The sequence below is a fragment of the Diospyros lotus genome, chromosome 13, assembly GCF_014633365.1.
Source record: "Diospyros lotus cultivar Yz01 chromosome 13, ASM1463336v1, whole genome shotgun sequence".
Lineage (NCBI taxonomy): Eukaryota > Viridiplantae > Streptophyta > Magnoliopsida > Ericales > Ebenaceae > Diospyros > Diospyros lotus.
The window spans coordinates 17484216-17496842 of record NC_068350.1 but is presented as its reverse complement, the minus strand read 5'-3'; the positions used below and the strand labels follow the sequence as shown (position 1 = coordinate 17496842).

The window sequence follows — 12627 nt, the reverse complement described above, 5'->3', positions numbered from 1 at the left end:
CCTAATTAACATGTGTACTTATTGGGTCCACAAGAAACTATGATACAATTTTCTTCCCCCCCCCCAAAAAAAAAAAGCAGACATGATAAAATTCCTCTAATTTTATTCAAGAAGCTTTTCCCGGGTCTGTGGGTACAGATTTACGTACTTTCAAACTTGCCCACATGTGACCTCCACTAGGATAACCAGCTGTTGGACCTAAACACGCACAAGCATGCCCGCGTTCCTTATGCTTGCTCCATCCAACACAATTGAAAATATTTTCTAGTCCAATGTGTAAATAGAAACGTCATCCACAACATTAATCCAATATTTCCTCCAGTCATTGAACATAAATTTAAACAAACAAGTAAAAAATGCTATTTCCATGACAAGCTAAAAAATGGGCAACAGGTCGATTGAAAAATTTTGACCATAACAAAGCAATAAATCTTTACCCTTGATGATGGTGTCACTTGTGGCAATTCAAGAGCTGGCCTAGATGAACTTGATGAAGCAACCTGCAAATATAAAAATAATTACGTGAGCAAAATGACAGAAACTAATTGAAGGTTCAGTTGGAACTAAATCTCAAAATAGGAAGCAATGAGATCAAGTTAGGCTTGTGCCTGAATACGATCTATGCCTCTGCTATTCTCTAAGTTCCAGGCGTAATCAACCAACCGCTTGACTCCATCATTTGTGAGACCCTACATGAGTGACCAAACAGATAAGTTCTAAAAACCATAATAATTAGACAGCATAACTATTTTTCTAACCTCACATTCAAGTTGTTCATCAATGTTACTGTACCTGTTTCCCTTCTATTCTATGAATTTTGGTCTCCTGGGCATGGAAACATGTTTGATCAGTGTTCCAATTCACATCGAATAACTATCTTAAAAATAGAGCAAAATTAGGAACAGGGTTCGGACTGCATGGTGAACAGATTGTACATCCACACCAGTCAATTTCATCTCTCCTTTTAGTTCAGAAACCTGTATCATTCAGTGAATACGTTAAAATAAATTTGCTGCAATGAGAAAAACTAAATAAGCAGCCGAGTTTTTTTCCTCAATTTAGTCCCAGCTCATCTCTTGTAGCAGCAGTAAGCTCCGCACATTCATCTAAACTACTATCCACACGGTCCATTCTTGAAGACAAACGCCTAATTGATTAAAGAGTTACAGAGCTTCAAGTTAACTTTTATTGTGCTGCATAAAGCAAGCCTCTTGATTTATTAAAATGTTTGCAAGTCTATAACATGCACATGTACTATTTAAGAAATAAGACTGAAAATTAACTACGATGTTTCCAGTACAGATGAATCACATAAGATTAATTATCTTGAGATAAAATTAGTATTGACTCAGTCAGGATCCATTCAAGTTAACTAAACGATGTTTCAAGAGTTACAGAGCTTCTCTCGTGTAACTCTGTAATACATATACACACACAATATATATATACACACACAGAATACATATATACATAGGTTACATATATACACACAACATACATATACACACATAGAATATATATATATACATATACCTTTGAGGCGGCAGAGGCGGAGATGGATCTGGCAGTGACAGATGCGGAGGCGGAGGCAGCAGCGACGACAGGAGGCGGAGACAACGGCAGATGGTCAACGCTCGGGAGTAGTTTACACACAGAAAAGAAAGAGAGGGAGAGAGAGAGGGGAAGTGAGTTGGGGTTAGATTTAGGGATCGATTTGCTGATTTGGGGAAAAAGGAGGGGGGAGAGAGAGAGAGACGGTGTGAGTAGTTCCCGCCCAGTTTTCAGTTTTTTTAAATATTTATTTGTTAAATAAAAATAAAATAATTTATGTAAATAATATTATTAATTATTTAATTAATAAAAATAAAATAAATTATGAAAAAAATTAATTAGTTTGATATATTATATTATTTTTAATATGTTCATAATTTTTCAATATATTGTATTATCAATAAATAAAATAATTTATAAAAAAATAATTTATGAAAAAAATTAATTAGTTTGATATATTGCATTATTTTTAATATGTTCATAATTTTTAAATAAAATTTATTATCAATAAATAAGTAATTCCCAATTATAATAGTTTAATAATTATATTTGTACATTTACAGAAAAATATAATTATATTGGAATTACTTAATTATATAAAGTAGTACTTAAATTTTAATAATATTTTTTATTATTTCATGGTTAGAATTAAAAATTGAAGTCAATAATGACGGGAAAATGGTTTATTAACGACAATTTATTTAGCCCGTTGTTAAAATTTATTTTATAATGGCGGGATTTATATTTAGTCGTTAATAATACTATATTAACCACCAAAATTAATCCCGTCACTAACTTTTGGTCGTTAATAACCTTTTTTTTTTGTAGTGGTACCTTTGTATACTATTTCTAATTTTCTCCAAATTTCATGTGATGTAGAACAAGAAGATAATTTTTCATATTCACTAGGTAGGATTGAACAAAAGATTATGTATTTTGTTATGATCCATTTGATGTTGTTTTATATCATCTTGAGTCCATTCTTCTACTTGTTGGAAATGTATGCCCTAAAGACACGTTTTGTTTAATTTATGGTAATGATGTTTCTTTTAGTCAGTTTATGGCACGACAGATATATTATTTGCATTTAATTGTTGGAAAAGTGTCCATGCTATTAAGTAAGTGATTCATGTGATGGGTCGTTCTTCACAGTTAGGCATGAATCATGGGTACTTAATAAGCAAGAAAATATTACTCTTGATCTTTTGATAGAACTGGACATTCTATCATGATAAGATCATTGTGCAATAGATCCTAATGGAGGATGGCTTGCCTTAGCCAGTAAACAGTCCGTTTACTCTAATTGTACAAGCGCATTTGGAATGCGTAGAGTGGACCTGTGATAGAAGCTAATGACAAAGTACTAATTATCATGGAGCTAGTCTATCACTGCTACTACGTGGACGAGTACTCTAATACTTGAGTATTAGCTAGTAGTCTAGTGAACCTAGAGCTATATTCTTAGATTCACTGTAGGTGAGGTCTATCAAAGATCAATAACCTTTTGAGTTGGGAGTATGGTTTCTAATTAGCTAAGACAGACTAATACAAGATAGTTTCTGTGATTCACCCCCTTGTGATTGTCCAAGAATAATCAAATAATCCAGGGCCCTGGGAACGTGACTTAAGAGTATGTGCTTCTGGGTAGCTCCCAGTGATAAGCAAGTACATTCGAGTAGTCACGGATTATTGGACTAGTGATCTAAGGATGGTAGAAATCATTTAGAGAGGTGTTAGTACATTATTCCTTTCTAAATGATGGGTGTTACGTAGAGGGGTATTTTCGTCATTACACTAGTAGATCAAAGACATTGCATATGCAAAATTATTCGTGGGGTCAGTGTTACCATATGGTGATAGTTGGAACACTTAGAATGACAAAATATAGCTACTAGGTAGCAGGGATATTTTGGTCATTTTAATAGCTGTGAATAATTTGTCTTTTGGTTCCCGAGGTAGCTCGATATAACTCATGTATTATTTAATACATTTGGCTTGTTGTGTGAATTACATAAAGAGAGAATTATTTTATTCAGAATGGTCCATAATTAATTGGGCTAGAATAAAATAATAGTTCATTAGTTTTAATTAATTAATTGGGCTAACCCAATTAGAAAATTAATTAAATGAACTTGGCCCACTAGGGTTTTAACCCTAGGGTTCTCCCTATATATATTCTCTCTTTGGTTGTTTTTCATCTAAGGTTTTTTTTTTTACTCTTCTTCACCAAAGAGAGGCCACGAGTTTTGAGTCATACTTTGGAAGATCAAGAGAACGTTCACGTTCTGATGCGAAGGAGCCGAAGGATTGCAAGACAGCCGTCATCTCCACCACGCGAGGAAGCTCCCGCACATCCTCCTCCCGTCGCTTCATTCCGTCCAGTAATCCAAAGGAAAAGTAAGTTTCCTAGATTCTAATCAATACGAGGAAAGTTTTTTTTTAAAAAAACGCTTTCGTTGCATGCTATGTATCCTCGTGATGATCCTTCACTACTTTGGTTGAAGTTGTGGTAAAACCATCCCTAACTATCTTCCATAATTGATAATCTATAGAAAACAAAAAAGATTTCATCCTCATTTTCCAATAGTTAAAGTTTGTGCCATTAAAAAATGGTGGCCTAAAGAGTGATGGTCATTCAGCTATGGCCTGATTAGAGAATAAGGGTTATTATGGATCTCTTCTAGGTTGAAATTATGGATTAAAGATTCAACTATTTTAGAAGCCGGCTCTGATACCAATTGTTGGTCTCTTGGGGTATGGCCACTCAAGAGGGGGGTGAATTAAGTGAACTTTTACTAATTTTTTAAATAAAAATCTTGATATTACAAATTTATCCAAACTAGATGTATGTAAATATATATGAACGTTTGAAGAGATGAATTTCATGCCACAAGATATATCAATGAAACATAATATATGGCACAAGATAATTTTTAATTAGTGGTTCGGTTTATTCCACACACTTAGTCCACTCTCCTAAGGTCTAACCACCCTTAGGGTTCCACTAAAATCAACACCAAGGTTTTTCCTTAGATCACCTTGGAAACTAATACAACCCTTGATTACAAATAGTTCTAGGTAATCTAAGCAATCCACAACAATGTTGAAATAAGTACAATACTTTGTCCACACTTGGACTCAAATGATTTAAGCAATAAATACACTTATACAAGGCAATAAATGAAATGATACAATAACCTCAAGATGGAGAAATTCGGATAAAACTTGAAGTGATTCTTTTCTCTTTGCCTTGTGGCTCTTGAGTGAGTGAGCAATGAAGCTTGAGAGCCTTTGGATGCTTGGTTAGCTTGATGTGAGATTGGGAGTCTGCAAAAGTTATAGTGGATTGTTAAAACCCTTAGTGAAGAACTAAATGAGTGGATTAGGCTTATTGGCTGAACCACTATAAAATTTCCTATGTGCTACATTTTTTACTTTCTTTTATTTTAGCACTGCTAATATTTTTTCAACAAAATTTGAGATCAGTTTTCATACTTTAACAAATGTTTTTTTAAAAATTAAAAAGGGTAAGTTTTCTTATATTGACTTTATCTTACATTTATTTCACATTATTTTTTGACAAGGATCTATTTAAATAATTAGTATTCATAGTTTGGAAAAAGACTAAATTGTTTCATTTAAAGTCTCATTAAAATTAAGAAAAGTTTTTGAAAATCCAATTCACTCTTCTCTTCCCCTCTTGGACGTCTATCATTTTTTACATATAGTAATTTGAGGAGGAGATAGAAAAAGAGAAAAAGATTGAAGAACCAAGAAAGGGATTATTAATTTTAGGGCTTGTTGGTTGTGTGCATAGGTAGCTGGGGTGGCGGGTAATTTTATTATATTAAAATTTTAATTTTTGGTCCAAGACCAAATTCAAAACTAGAATTGCCCATCTTCCAAGCCAAGATGGTTCGTCTGTTTGGTCTGTTTCTCCAATTTGGATTGAAATTTACACACCTCTAAATAGAATAATGCAACACACACAATAGGCAGATGGTATCCAACTCCACATTTAAAAAAAAAAAATTATTTTCTTACATTAAAGGAGCAATATTTCCTAAAGGAATGAAAAATATACATATAGTGAGATATACTCTCTCTCTCTCTCTCTCAAATACAGTAAAGATATGCTTTGGTCACGTAAGATACTTCTTATCTCCCTTAACGAGGACCATTAGTTGGGAATATTGTGTTGCTACCCAAACTATATGGACCAGAAATTTCAGCAGTGCTAGCATTGTAAGGACTCAATGGCACAGCATAAAGATCTGAGGATTCACTCATCAAACTCATAGTCTCTTGATGATATTGTTGATGATGATTTGCCCAAGGATGCTTAGTAAACTTCCTTAAACCTTCTAGCTCCATTGCCACCTCCTTCATTGTGGGCCGTTCTTCACCTTTCATTCTTAAGCATCTCCTCACAAGCTCTGCAAATGTTTGGAGTTGCTCCAAACTGCCTTCTCGAACCACACGATGCTCTAGAATTTGAAACAAACGATTCTCCTTCATCGACATAATGAAGTAGGTGGCTAAATTCCTTTCTTCTTGAGGCCTCTCGAAGCAAATGGGCCTTTTCCCAGTCAAGAGCTCGATTAAAACAATGCCAAAACTGTAAACATCACTCTTCTCGGTTAAATGGCTAGTGCGAAAATACTCGGGATCTAAATACCCTAATGTCCCTTGAACAAGCGTACTCACTTGAGTTTGATCTAATGACACCAATCTTGAAGCTCCAAAATCCGATACCTTTGCGATGTAATTATCGTCTAGAAGTATGTTGGCTGACTTGATATCTCTGTGAATTATTGGCATGGAAGCTGCAGAGTGAAGATAAGCAAGTGCACCTGCAACTTCAGAGGCTATCCTAAGACGATTCTCCCATGATAACCAAGAGATTCCACTTTTATTGATATGGTGAAGTAACGTTCCATTACACACGTATTCATAAACGAGCAAAGGAACTTCGGTTTCCAAGCAGCAACCTAAGAGCTTAACCACATTTCTATGATTTATTTGTGTGCGAATTACCACCTCATTGATGAATTGCTCTATTTGTCCTTCATCCATTATCCGAGACTTTTTTATGGCAACCAGATGATTTCCAGGAAGAATTCCTCTGTACACTACTCCATATCCACCTCGGCCAAGTATGCGATCCTCAGAGAAGTTGCTGGTGGCTTTCTCAAGCTCTTCTGCTGTGAAGATCTTGGAAGGATCTACATTTGCCACACTTATGAGATGGCCTCCATTTTGCTGGAAGAACTTTTCTCTAAGCTTGATGAGCTTCCTTCTCTTGAAGCCAAAGTGAAGCCAAGTTGCACAAATGAGTAGTCCCAGGAAGCCAAAGCTCAATCCTGCATCAAATTTGAACTACAACTCAAACCAAATACTTCCATAGGTACACGGAAAAGAGAACATTTTTTGTGGGACTATGTACAGTTGTGCTTTATTCCTTTAACACAAGTAACCTGTACCTGTTAAGATGTAAGGCAAGTGTTTCAAGGCAAATGTTCCGTGCACATACGAAAATGCTTTTGTATACATGTAATTAAGTATAAGTTGTTCTTATTATATATTTTGCTAAGTAAAAGATAATGCCTAGAAAGAACTTGATGACTGGAAATTGTGAGGCTTCTGCTATGCAGCCGCGCTGATGTTTTCTGCCATCGCCATAGTAACCCTCAGCACAGGAACAGTTGTAGCTTCCAGGGCTGTTTTTGCAAATTGCATTCACAGAACAGTTGTCAAGTTCGAATTTGTTGAGATTTGTGATATTTTTCTTTAATTAAAGTTGGTTTAATTTTCTGTTTTTTCATTTATGTCTCCATTATTATATTTTCCATTTGTAACTGAAGTTTGACATTTATTTTTGGAATGCAAACTGAAGTTTGGCATTCATTTTTGGAATGCAAAACATCATGCTTTTAAAGTTTTATTTATAGCTTTTCAGTTTTATTTTGGTTAATGCTATGTATTCAAGTCCTATATAAATAGGACTTCATTTCTATCCTTTGTAGGGGTGTGAGTTTTAATGTAAGCTTTCATTTTATTAAGAAGAAGTTATTTTTTCTCCAAATTCTGGTTTTCTTCTTCTCACATTTTTCTTTTTTCTATCTCTTTGTCTAACATAACATTGAGATTTTACCATTGCTTCCGCAATACCTTCTTCTATTTTTTATATTTCAACAGTGGTATCAAAGCCTAAAGAGCTGTGATTTTGTTTGAGAGAAGAGAATTCCAGTTTTATATTTTACAGCATGTCTTCTATTTTTGGTGTTTCCACCCCTCCACAATTTAATGGTGACAACTACCAATTTTGGGTTGTTAAAATGCAATCCTATCTCAAAGCACTTGGTCTTTGGGAATCTGTTTTGAATGATGCTGATCCTCCACCATTGGGAGCAAATCCAACCTTGAATCAAATACGACAACACGAGGAGGAGAAGTCAAAGAAGCCTAAGGCTTTATCTTGTATACATGCTGCTTTATCAGATCCTACTTTTGCAAGGATTATTGATTGTGACACAGCCAAGAAAGCTTGGGATAAGTTGAAAGAGGAGTTTGAAGGAAGCACAAGGGTGAAGGCTGTTAAATTAATAACTCTCAAAAGAGAGTTTGAGATGTTGAAGATGAAGGATTCAGACACTATGAAGGAGTACACTACCAAAGTGATGACTATTGTGAACCAAATCAGATTAGCTGGTGAAGATTTTCCAGATCAAAGGGTTGTGGAAAAAATAATGGTAAGTGTCCCTGACAGATTTGAGTCGAAAATCTCAGCCACAGAGGAGTCTTATGACTTGACTACTCTCTCTATAGCTGAGTTAATCAGCAAATTACAAGCCCAAGAGCAAAGGGATGCAATCCGTAATGAGGAGCATGTTGAAGGTGCCTTTAATGCCAAATTCAAAGGCAAGAAACCTGCTACAAGGGATGATAGTAAGGCAACCGAAGATCAGGGGAGCAAGGGAAAAGAAGGAGTATCAAGGAGGGGAAAATTTCCTCCTTGCCGTTTCTGCAAAAAGACCAATCATGCTGAGGACAATTGCTGGTACAAAAACAAGCAAGTCTACCATTGTGATTATTGTGATAAGAATGGTCATATTGAAAAGTTTTACCGTGCCAAGCAAAACCAATCATCCCAACAGCCCCCACAGCAAGCTAATCGTGCAAATGATCAAAAGCAAGAAACAGCTTTCTTGTTTATGGCTTCTCATGTTGTTGAAACAGATATAAACTCATGGCTTATTGACAGCGACTGCACAACCCACATGGCTAAAAATATCAATCTTTTTAGCCAAATTGACAATTCTATGAGGACAAAGGTGGTCCTTGGACATGGAGAGACGGTACTAGCTGAAGGTAAAGGTAATGTCATCATGCATACTAAGCAAGGTGAAAAGAAAATCTCTAATATTTTATTTGTTCCGAGATTATCTCAAAACTTGCTTAGTATTGCTCAGTTGATGCATAACAAATTTTCTGTGGTTTTCAAAGATGGTATTTGTACAATTTATGACCCACAAGGAGTGGAGATAGCAAGGGTCAATATGGTTGACAATGTATTCTTTTTGAATGGTGAGAAACTCTCCAATCCTACAAGTTTTAGAAGTTTGGTAGGAAGTTTGCAATATTTGACGGCATCCAGGCCGGATTTAATGTTTGCTGCAAGTATGCTCTCAAGATATATGAATTCTCCTAGTGAAGTTCATTTTGGTATTGCTAAAAGGGTGCTTAGATACTTAAAGGGTACTCTTGATTTTGGAATTTGGTTTGAGTCCATTGGTGACTTGAAATTGATTGGATATGTTGATAGTGATTGGTCTGGTTGTGTTGATGATTCTAAAAGCACTTCTAGTTATATTTTTCTCTTGGCACTGGGGTTTTCTCTTGGAACTCAAAGAAGTTGGAAGCTGTGGCTCAATCCACCGCTGAAGCTAAATATATTTAGGTGCTGCAAATCAAGCAATATGGCTTCGCAAATTGCTTGGTGATTTAGGATATGAACAAAATGAGCCTACAAAATTATTTTCTGATAACAAATCTGCTATTGCTATAGCCTCCAATCCAGTACAACATGGTAAAACAAAACACATTAAAGTCAAGTTTCATTTGTTGAGGGAAGCAAAGAGAGAAGGCGAGATCAAGCTCACTCATTGCAATTCAGAGTTTCAGCTTGCTGACATCCTCACAAAAGCTTTACCGTGTGGTCAATTTGAATTTTTACGCAACAAGTTGGGTTTGACAAAGAAAAATCTCAAGGAGGAGTGTTGAGATTTGTGATATTTTTCTTTAATTAAAGTTGGTTTAATTTTTTGTTTTTTCATTTATGTCTCCATTATTATATTTTCCATTTGTAACTGAAGTTTGACATTTATTTTTGGAATGCAAACTGAAGTTTGGCATTCATTTTTGGAATGCAAAATATCCTGTATTTAAAGTTTTATTTATAGCTTTTCAGTTTTATTTTGGTTAATGCTATGTATTCAAGTCCTATATAAATAGGACTTCATTTCTATCCTTTGTAGGGGTGTGAGTTTTAATGTAAGCTTTCATTTTATTAAGAAGAAGTTATTTTTTCTCCAAATTCTGGTTTTCTTCTTCTCACATTTTTCTTTTTTCTATCTCTTTGTCTAACATAACATTGAGATTTTACCATTGCTTGCAATATCTTCTTCTATTTTTTATATTTCAACAGAATCAATGCACTCGCCGATATCTGCACAAGGAAACAAATATTAATGCACACAGCTCAATCTCTTCTAAATAGATGTGTTTATTGGTCTTATAATTTTCAGTCGTTCTTGGCTTTTCAAAGTGAGATTATGGCTCTTCTGGATGAGATCAAAGATTTCAGCTGGGTAACAGTACCGTATGAACAATCTTTTTTTATAGAGAACAATATTGGTGACTTATGTATTCATTGATTTAAAAATTATACGGACATTTTTTCATTTATTTTTTCACTATTATCGTCCTTCTATATACCCCTTTCACTGTAATTAAGTATATATATGTGGCCCGTAGTCGAACAGAAACTTTATGTAAAATGTGTAAGCAAAATGATAAGATGACTATTTATCCATTTACTTGAGAAAAAAAAACTCAATGGTTAGTTATTTCATACTTTAATAGCACTGCATGTTCTGCATATGAATTTTGCAAAATTTGTCAATCTTGTAATCAAGTAATTATGGGTTAGAAGAATGAAAAAGAAGAAGAAGAATCATAAGACACAAAACCTTGGCATCACGGAGTGAGGTAAGGATTGCCCTGAAAACCCTCGTTGCACCTGCAATACCCTCCATAGCCGATCTCTGAGTCATTGCAATGAGCGTTCTTCTGGCAAGCCAAAGTGTTGGATTTTTCTTCTTGAATGCAGCTCTGATTTGCAATCACCCAGTCAAGCACCAAAGGCACACTCTCTTCGGTCCTCTTCATGAAATTCGGATCCAAAAAGTCGGTAGACCCGCGAAACTTGAAGCTTTCTTCCTCGCCCAGAAAGCTATAGACGCAAGGATTAAACGTCACGACATTGGTGTGATTCGTCCAGGAATACAACGTAGTCTCGTAGGCATTGAGCCCTTTTGGAATCGAAGTTTGGCAGCAGCCAATCCCCGTGCAGAACCCGTCGGGCACGTCCTCTTTCTTGGCGCAGATAGAGACGCAGCCGCTGGAGAAGTTCAGGCCCTGCGACGCCGTGATCAGGGCGACGTCGTCGCAGCCGATGACGGTGAACCTGTTGGCGGTGTCGGAGAAGGTGAAGGGGGAATCAGCCAGGTCGGTCCACGCCATGTAGGATTGGGTGAGGCCTTCGGACTGGTCGTAGCAGGCGGAAGCGACGACGGTCTTGATGCGTAATTGGGAATCGGAGATGTTGAGGATTTCGATGTTACCGGTGCTGATGGAGGGTTGAAGGCGGCGCTGCAGTTGACGTCGAACCAGGGGCCGATGGAGCAGCCGGATCCGACGCCGATTCATACATTTGTTTTTACCTTGGTGTAGAAGGGACATATAGTGTGGTAACTAATTTTACTTAATTGTTTTCACTCTTAAGGTTAGTCACCATCTGATTAGTAATTATGTTTAAGATAAATTAATTAGTCACCATCTGATTAGTAAGTTGATAATTAAGGAATCATATCAAATTAAACCTAAAAGAAGATCAGTTAGGCATGTGAGGCTTATAAAAGTTGAGTTCCTAACTTAGTGTGGTAGATCTAGGAATTTTGACAGATGGGGTTCATCAAAAATAACTATCAGATGTAGTTATTTCATTATTAACATGATTAAGTATTTACATGTGTTACATGTGTCAGCACGCCCTCTAAGATCTGCTCCATTCGATCAAGTCTACTTTCACTAAGACGTGATTGCTCTTCTTGTCGTCTACTGCTCGCGACGCGATTCGTCGAACGACTACGGTGATTACTTGTAGCGGAATTCGTAGAGTAACTACGGTGACTACTCGTGGTGTGACTCACAGAGCGACCTCGATGACTGCTACTATCGCTTTCCTCATTTCGTTCATTGAGGTTCGTGATTCTTCAAGTTTTCACCATCTGAAAAAGGAAAACACCGACACTTTCTTAGAGGTAACCTCAATCATTAGAATCCTTAGACTCTATGTTCAATAACACTAACCGAACCATCCTAGGTTTCTCATTTCCCTAGGATCCATGGTAAATACCAAATCATTCTAATACTCGAACCTCAATGATTCACATCACCTATTTGCAAACCTATCTTGATAGCTAGATTACGTCACATCGGACTAACCATTACTAACTCAGTCATTCTCAATTTCCACTAGTACCCCTGAGTCTCCAATCGGGGTTTTAGCTAGTTTGCTCTGATACCAACTGTAACGCCCTATCTTCCCAGAACGCGCATTACCTCGAGATTTTGGGAATATATATATATATATATATTTTTAACATTATACACACAACATAAGTCTCTCGATATACATACCCTCATCATATTCATTTCCCGACAATCCTGATTATACCTTCTCAGCATATCAAAATTTAAAACTTAATAGATTAAGACAGGTATTATCAATCA

The 12627-nt window shown here is 36.0% G+C and overlaps 1 pseudogene; it reads right to left on the bottom strand.

Moving 5' to 3' along the window:
- Window positions 1–5718: 5718 nt before the first annotated feature.
- Window positions 5719–11541, bottom strand: LOC127788088 (wall-associated receptor kinase 2-like; annotated as a pseudogene).
- Window positions 11542–12627: the final 1086 nt, after the last annotated feature.